The sequence below is a fragment of the Papio anubis genome, chromosome 11 (assembly GCF_008728515.1).
Source record: "Papio anubis isolate 15944 chromosome 11, Panubis1.0, whole genome shotgun sequence".
Lineage (NCBI taxonomy): Eukaryota > Metazoa > Chordata > Mammalia > Primates > Cercopithecidae > Papio > Papio anubis.
In genome coordinates, this window is record NC_044986.1 from 20,052,472 (window position 1) to 20,061,709 (window position 9,238).

A 9,238-nucleotide genomic window follows, 5' to 3' on the forward strand; every position below is an offset into this window, starting at 1 on the left:
GGGTGAAAAGTCCTTCTTTTCAGACATTTTATGTGGAAAAAAGAAGAAGAAAAACACAACCAGATCATTTTCAAAAATCACTTACAATCAGCTGGAAGGTATTCGGTGAACTTTGTTTTACAGCGTTTTGTGGCCAGTTACAAATTTGGGTCATGCCCTGCAATCAATCTCTGCTGGGAACTTTCACTGAGGCTATCAGGGGAATTCGAAATAAAATGTTAGAGGCAGGATCAAGAATGCACAGATGAGCTGGAGAAAAGTCTGACTGGTTTTTTGGATGTGTGATGAAAGAACAGCTGGATAACTCTGGTACAGCCCAGAACCAGGTTCTCATCCAACGTCACTCACAATTAAACCTCCATCTCTGATGGCAGAGAGACTTTATGACTTAAGCACTGAGACCAAATCATCTCTCTCTGTGATTATTTTATTGGCTGCAAGGTACATGAAATAATGGTTACAACATGAAACCGTACTTTGTCTGAGACAATAGGAAGCAACAGCCAGGGCTAAAGAGCGTTCTATGTCTTATTGGCAAGGACACACCCTCTTGGCCTGGGAAACTTAGCAAATTTCTAAAGGAATGAGTGCAATTCCCACCAAAAGCTAGTGAGTGAAAATAACTGTCTTTAATAAATACACATCTTTGTTTAAAAAAAAAAAAAAAAAACAAACAAACCTGGCTTTCATCTCCAAAATGCAGGCAGAAGGAAGGACTAGGAGCACCATTTTAGTCTTCTTTGGAGGACCAAAAAGATATTTCAAGTTCTTCCCAGAAGCAAGCTATTAAATGTGGAGCTCATTCTCTCCTCTGGAGCCTTTCTTTCGGAGGAGTTGCACAACAACAAAAATGAAAGATCACATTCAAACTGCCAAGGTTTCCCCAGGACTTTAATGGTGTCACCTCCTAAAACCCCAACTCTCATGGAAGAATACTTCACTTGAAATATGGAGATCCCTGTTGACATCTGATTGAGTAAGCAATTCCTCTGGTTTTTTAGGAGAAAATTAAGCTTTAAAACTAGTGGAAAAAGTGGTCTGGACTCCTATCTTTGATCCCTAGAGAGGTGCTGGTTAGATAATAATATGACAGTTCTAACCACAAGAAATAGCTACCATGTATTGAGTCCTTATATGTGCTAGCCTCTGAGCTAAGGACTTTGCATTCAATAACTCATTTAATCCTTACAAGAACAGCACAAATTAGATAATACTACTATCCTTGTCTTACAAGTAAAGAAACTGAGGCTCAGAGAAGTTAAGTAACTCACCAAGATCACACAGCAGTTAAGTCATAGAGCTGGGTTTGAACCTACTCAGTGCAGCTCCCAATCCTATCCTTAGAACTATGGCCCTCTCCAAATCTGAGAAGGGAGGGAGAGATTCTAGTCAGACTTTAGAGGACTGAGGAGAATTTTCATCCAGAGAAGAACAGAATACAGCCAGAGTCCTGCTAGGCCTCCAACGTGGGAAAGCGGCAAGGCAACTGGGCTCCATCTGGAGAAAGATTAAGGCAAGAGCAAGGCTGAGAGCAGAGGAGGGGAAGGGAGGCCAAGCGAACACAGGTGCCTGAGAAGGCCAAAAACATCAGAACCAGGGAGCAAGGTGTGACCTCCCTACAGAGATTTCTAGCTGGGAAAGGGAGTCACTGCCTCCTCCTCGGACACTCAGGCTGCCTGGCAAAGCTGTCACAGGACCTAGAACAATTGAAAAGCAAAGTCTAGAGCCCGCCATTACTCAGGGTGATGGCTCTTGCTATGTTGAGTGGTGTGATTTTGGATCCTCTGAGAAGCAGACTTCTAAGACAGGAGTAGACATGATTATTGGGGAAAGGACTGGGAAGAAGAAAGGGAGGTCTCTGGAGAAGGCAGGGGAGACTTCAGACTGCGATGCAGACCTGACCCCTGGAAAGGAAGGAGGAAGGAAGACTGAGTAGGAAGCCTCAGGCAGCCGGCCAGCTCAAAAAAGGGTTGACCAGGCTGACGGGGAGGCCTCAAGCCAAAGTTGCCTATTGGAAGAGTCTTAGATCTCTCAGAAATAAGCCTCTGTGCGTCCCCACACTCAGTCATTGGCTGGGAGCAGCTCACAGGAACCATGGCCTCAGCACAAACTTGGTGGTGGGTCTGGAGAGCCAGTAACCAGAGCACCAGTTGCTTATGCTCCTCGCAGCAGGAGATTGGACTAGTGCAGGTTCATGGTCACCACAACTGGCTATCCTCTAGCGGGCCCCCAAACAAGGTGGGGAAACACTGGGATGTCAAGTGGAGGGGTTAACAGCACGTATCCCATAGAGTCAGCATGAAGATTAAATATGTAGATGCGTGTCAACCCTTAGCACAGTGTTTGGCACCCAAAACATCCTAAGGGAAGAGTAGTTGTCACGTTATTAAACAATTTAGGAGAGAAGAGAGGCCTTCCCAGTTCTGTTGTGAGATAATTAGCTACCTTCTCCCAGGGAAGATTCTCAAAGCATCTAGAAACTCCATGTCTCTCCCCTCTCTTCCCCTCCTCCCCACCCCCACCCAGCCAAGGGAGAGTCAGGGTGAATTACCTGATGCTCCTTCAAGAACTCAAACCTCCCCTCTTTGCCCATGGAGTACAATTTCTCTAGAGCAGATAGAGAAATCAATCCACCTTTTGCTTTGACCTGAGCCTTCTGTTTAGAAAGTCAAGCCACCCTCCCTCTGCAGCAGAATCCTCTTCTAAATGTAAGTTGAACTCTCTCAATCTTTTGAGATAAAGACCAGCTTCTGAACAAAAATGGTTTTGATTATGAAATGAAGGTTGACAGTCAGCTCATGAGATACAGTTTGGGGCTCTACCGAAGGGGTCCGGGAGGCCTCAGGCCAGCCCTATTGATTAGCGGGCTAAAGAAAACAGTCTCACGCTCTGTTGACGCCTTGGGCAATGCCATTCTTGCCCTCCCTGGTAACCATTTCATTTAATTATTTTAAGGCAGGGTTTTATGGACTGTTTGCCAGATCTCAGCTTTGTTGGGGGCACCTCAGGTTTCAGACATTTACAAGAGTTGACCCTTGTTAAGATTCCCTTTGTGGAAAATACATTCAGTCTGGGGACAAGAATATGGGATGGAGAAAGTAAGAAACCCGAGGTAGAGCGGCACCGAAAGCACCCTTCCGGAAAACACTGAAAATGTATTAGAACAACGTCCAAATGAGAAAGATATCTACCCACAGAGATGTCATAAAAACTGAAGGATTCTGTCGTTGAAATACGGTAGTCTTATTAGACAGCATCAGAAAGATAGGCATTCGAGGAAATGATGGAAAAGCTTCTCCCATCAGAGAGCCTGCCTTCCTGCCCTCAGATGTGAAAGAGCCCAATTTTCTGGTATTTGAGAATGAGTAATATTTAAAGGTTTAGGGAAAATTAGTCAAATGTACCTTGATTATAAACACATGTACCCATTTCATCTGGCTATTTTAAAATGTGGGTTTTAACCAGCTGCCATTAATAGCGAATGCACTGCGTGTCTGTTCTTCCCTCTTCTTGTAATAGACACGGCAGAAGGAAAGAAATATTTAGCCATTTTGGATCTCTTTCCAGAGCAGGAAGAATTATTGAATATAAATTGTATCTTCCTATCTCATGAAACAAATGAAACCTTCTAAATTAAATAAAAGGAAAATTAACAATCAGGATTAGGTAAAAAGCATTACATTTCCTTGGGGCTCAAGTTACAAAGATATGTTTTTGTAAAAGAAAGAAAGGTCAGTTACCACTATTAAACTTGTATATTGTTTTATACTAAGTCCTTTCAGTGGCCTCTCTGAGGGACCGTTTAGTTTGTATTACACTCTAATAAACTCCAGGTGTACAGGACAAACTGAATAATCAGAACCCTATGGTCCAAACTAGTTAAAAATAATGTGGTACATTCCTGGTTCTCTGCATTTAATTTATTGTTAATCATTGTTATTACTTACATTTATTGGGTAGTTTTCCCAGATTTATTAGGCACTACATTTAACAGTGTTATCGCTTGTAACTGACCATCAGTGGAATCGAAAACATATTTTTGTAAAGTCTCTTACCCTAATTAGTAAGTCGTTTCCCTTTGAGACTAAACAGACCCCAAAAATGACTGTGTTATTTTCTCCTTGAGTCAGGGGGAACTCTGCTACAAAAACCCACCTTTGCCAAAACCACCTGTTGGACGATAAGGGAAGGGCTATCGTTCCAGAGACACTAAGATGACCTTCCCATTCAAAGCAGAAAAATGAGGGAGTTAGATTCTACACATCAGGAGTAGTCTCTTGTCTCAGTGGACTGGGTCGCTTCCTAGAGCATGGCTTCTAGGATACCAAGGAAGGACACAGGTGGGGAACCTGTTCCTCCACCTGCCTGGAATTCTACTATTTGAAGCAAACCTTTGGGTAAATGGGAGAAGTAATCATTTCACTAAAATTCACACTCAGCTGTTAATGAGCTCCCATTCCTTAGTATACAGCACAGTGGTGCACATAAGGAATTATTTGCTGAACAGGAAAATGAATGCCAATTCCTACACCTTTGCCTTTAGTTGGAGCCTTTGGGGTGGATGGAAAGGCCCCCTTCAGTGAGAGACAAGAGTCTTGGGCTCTAGTCCCCATTCTGCTGAGTGACCACGGACAAGTCGCTGGCTCTCCTGGGAAACTGAGTTTGCTCCTCTCTAAAAGGAGATAATGGGGTTCTTGACTAATTTCATTTAGGGGCCAATTCCTCACCCCTCCCTGAACACACGTTCTTTGTCAGGTGACTTTACAATTTCTCTCACTAAAGAGACAGAGTCCATTTCGCCACTCCCTGAATCTGGGCTAGTCTTATGACTTGCTTTGGCTATCAGAATGCAGCCAGAGCAACAATCTGCCAGTTTTAAGTGGAGGCCTCGAGAGGCTTTGGGGTTTCTACTTTCTCTCTAACCCAGCATCCTGGGGAATGAGAGACACATGGAGCAAAGCCGAGTCACCCTGGTCTCCCCAGCCAAGGTCAGCCTTGGTCAGCCAAGTGAGCCCCGTATACATAAATGAGTTCAGCCAAGATCAGCAGTGCTGCTGACCCCAAACACAGGAGCAATAAATGCTTGTTACCGTGTGCCACTGAACTTTCGTGGCTGTTTGTCAGACAGCATTATTGTGACAATGTGTAACATACATATGATGCTGTTAGATAATCTCTAAGGCTCATTCTAGCTCCAAATTCCAGCATTACTTAGAACGTAATCCACTATATAGACAAATATCTAGCCCTAAGAGTATCCCCCATGAGGCATTGGTGAGTCTCTTACCCTCCCTAGGTCTGTTTTAAACAGCAAATAGTCATTCTTGTCCCTCCCTGCATACTTCATAGCTTAGGCCCTTCACAGGGGTATTTTCAAGGACAAAGGAAAGAGCCAATGTGGAATCACTCTGAACCATTCAAAAAGCAGACTCCATATTATCAGTTAATTCTTAGTCATACTAATGCTACATCTTCTTAGGGATCTCATTAGAAAGCCCCCTAAGGTGTATCACTTAGAAGACTAGCAAAAATTTAAGTAGATGTTTAAAAACCCATCTGGGTCTCTTACAAGGTATCCACATTAAATGCTCTGAATTAGTATTTTTGTGTCAGAGCCACTGTAGAGCAGCTACTTTTCATGCCTCTGAGGGTATTTCCTTGCTAATTTTATGTTTCTGATCCAAATCATTTTAACTCATGGTTTAGCTATATGGAGCTAAAGGGGAATGCATGATAAATTGAGGGGCCAGGAAATGGAAGACAAAGAAAAGAAGAGAGAAGTTACTCCACTCACTTATCCATTCATTCCATAAATACAAACAAGTGTCTAATACACCACAGGCCTGTGTATTGCTCTAGGATCAACTCAGGTCCTGCTCTTGTGAGGGTTGGGGGGTACATGTTACAGAAGGGGAAGACATTAAACAATCACAGTAAGTTAGGGAATCCAGTCATTAATTTGATGCATAATGAATAAAGAGAAAGAATCAACCATTTATCTTGGCTTTCTAAAACAAACGGTATCCTTGAGTAACTAAACAGAAGTTGACAGAAAGTATCTATTTTTAGAAATATTCTAGCTAATAAACAAAGAAAGAAAATAAATTAGAATGTCACCAGTTTGCAATCCTTATAATGAATGAATCCATCTAGGAGTTGAGATAAACAACTGCTAACATCAAAGAGAAAGACAACCAGATTATAAGCCTCTGGATGGAGGAACACACCACCTTCTATGAAGCAGTCTTGCCAAAAGATAAAAATAAAAACTGAACCTTAATGCAAACAAACCTTTAGAGCCAATTTACAGGAGACATAGAGGATAGAGGAACATGTTAAATTACACCAAGGGGATGCAATCAGCAAAAACTAGACTGTTAGAAACTCCCCTGCAAGGACAATCTCTTTTTCACAGATAAATTGCAAGGAAGGAAAAAGGAGACAGAGGAAGAATCTGTAGATTGACACAAACTTAAAATACATTCTAAAAGAGAGAAAACTAAGTTAGGGGGTCTAGGGATGCATGCTCAGGTAATAAAATGAGGAAGGAGGAAAGTAATGAAACAAGCAGGAAAATAACATGAAAGTCAGAGAGTTGTGACTTTTAGTGGGGGGCTAAAAGTCTCCTAAGGAGAGCTTCGGGGTTGACTGGCAAAATTCTACTTCTTGACTTGAGTAGTTGTGTCAATGTTGCACACCTTAAAATAATTCACAAAGCTACATTTTATATGTAATTTTCTGTATCTGTGTTCTCTTTTACAGGAAAAAGGCAAATATCACAATTGGCATAAGTGCTTCCAAGGAGAAGTTTCTGAAAGTGGGAGGACTTAAACACGTTCCATAGTCTGGAGGAGATGGTTAAGTTGGAAATGGAAGCAGAGTTCCAGACAGAGGAAATGATAGGAGCAAAGGCCCTGGGGTGGGAAAGAGCACTGATCAGCCCAGTGCCTGCCATGGAACCTGGAGATGAATAGATCTTTCAATAAATGCTTATCACACAGGTGAATAACATGTGGGACTGGGATTCCTTCACCAGGTGTGCTGCTGGCACAGTTTACCACAAACTTAGTTGCTTTAAACCACACACATTTATTATCTTACACTTATGTAGGAGAGTAGTTTGACACAATCTCACTAGGCTAAAATCAAGGTGTAAGCAGTGCTATGGGTTTTTTTCCGGGAGCCCTAAGAGAGGATCCGTTTCCTGGCCTTTTCTGCCTTCTAGAGGCCACTCATATTCCTTGCTTGGGATGACCTTTTTCTGTCTTCAAAGCCAGCTGGAAGTGCTGTGTGAGTTCTCACATCCCATCACTCTAACTCTCTCTAATGCCCCCACCTCTTCTACCCTTAGGGATCCTTGCGATTACATTGGGCCCAACTAGATAACGTACCTATTTGAAAGTCAGCAAATTTAACTTCTTCTGGGACCTTACTTCCCCTTTGCCATGTAACATAACATATTCACAGTTTCCAGGGATTAAGATGTGAACATTTTGGGGAGCCATTCTTCTGCCCACCACGCTGAGCAAACATTTATTGAGCAACTATTGTGTGCCAGAATGCTGAGAATATAGGAGAGACAGAACAGACAGATAGTCTTTGTGATTAGGGGGCTTGCAACTCAGACTAGGAGACAGTGTATAAAGAGGTAGGCAAATATACAAATAGTCCCTATTGATTTGAAATAAAAGTAGGGAGAAGAAGGAAGATAAAACCAGTTATGCCACTGCCTTCAAAGATACTATTTGTTAATTTTCTGCTTACTAACAGCTAGAACTAAAACCCAGTGTCTCTGTTTATCTGATCCAAAACATGATTCTGTTTCTAGTTGGATTTTAGTATATTCTTAAAATCTAAAATTTAGTTAAATTTCTTTGCAAAAAATTAAGTCACCTTATGTTTATCTCTGGAATCTAATTTGGACTGATTTTTTAAAAAGAGTCTAAAGCATTTCTAATATAAAACTTTTCTACTCTAGTTTCCAGTGGAAATTTATTATTTGAGGGCAGACTTTTAAACATGCCACCCTCTGCCAGCATGCCTCAGAGTAAAAAAAGTACAATAAATAAAGCATATATTGAAATAGAATATTTCAGATAACCAGCAGCATCATTAAAACATCAAATTAAATGAAAAGAAAACAAACAGATTCTAGTTTCCTTATATAATCAGATATTCTTCATTAAGGACTCTCAAGTGGATTGTAATACCAGCAATGCCAGCTGTAGCTTCCCAGTTAAGTACTTGTCTTACTGCTCCTCACCAGAAAAAGCAAAAAAATGAAGGAAAGGGAAAAAATATCTCAGCCGCAACAGATATCCAAATGGTTTATCCAAGGTTTTATAAGATCTCTGAAGTTGCAAATGTAGATTTTCAATCCAAATCCTAAATCACGGCTTCATGAGCACAGTCAACAACCATCAGTATTTTCTGGCTTCTTCTAAGACAAGTGCTTCCCATTCAGTGTCTAGAGTTCAGAGACTCATCAGGTTGCCCGTGGTCTCAATGGCCCTCTTGGCGTTTTTGGTGGGATAGTTCATGTATACATGCCTGAATCTTTATTATTCCTGACTCTTTTCTCTTCTCCTGTACTTTGAATGAGTGCCAGTGACTGTGTCAAACAGAAATGCCTCCAGATTATTTCCAAATTATCTCCTGGAGTGGAAGGTACTACCCCATCTCCAACAGGAGGCCTTCTCAGCAACCTGAGTCCATAAGGATTTTTCCTTGTCCCTGCAGCACTCATAGCATGTTTGGTTCACGGGAGGCTAAGCAGTATCACGAGGTGTAGGTGTACCTGGCTACCTGTGGGCAGGTGCTCCATCCAGCTGTGTGCTAGCACACCTGGTCCAGCTCTGAGGCTGAAGTAACATCTTAGCCAATGCCCCAAGAGGAACTAGGGAACTATGGGCTTAGGGGCACAGGCCAGAGATCAAAGGACTTGGGCTTAAATCCAGGCTTTGCTACTTCCTTGCTGTATGACCTTGAGCAATTATTCTACCCTCTAAGCCTCAGTTTCTTCATTTAAAAATACAGTAAAATACCCATTTTACCTCCAAAGTTATGTGAACACTAAATGAAATAATACATGTAAAACACTTAGAACCTTGCCTGGCACTTAGCAAACACTCACTAAAGACTGGCTGTCAGCTAGGCACAGTGACTCACACCTGTAATCTCAGCATTTTGGGAGGCTAAGACAGGTAGATCACTTGCATTCAGGAGTTTGAGGCCAGCC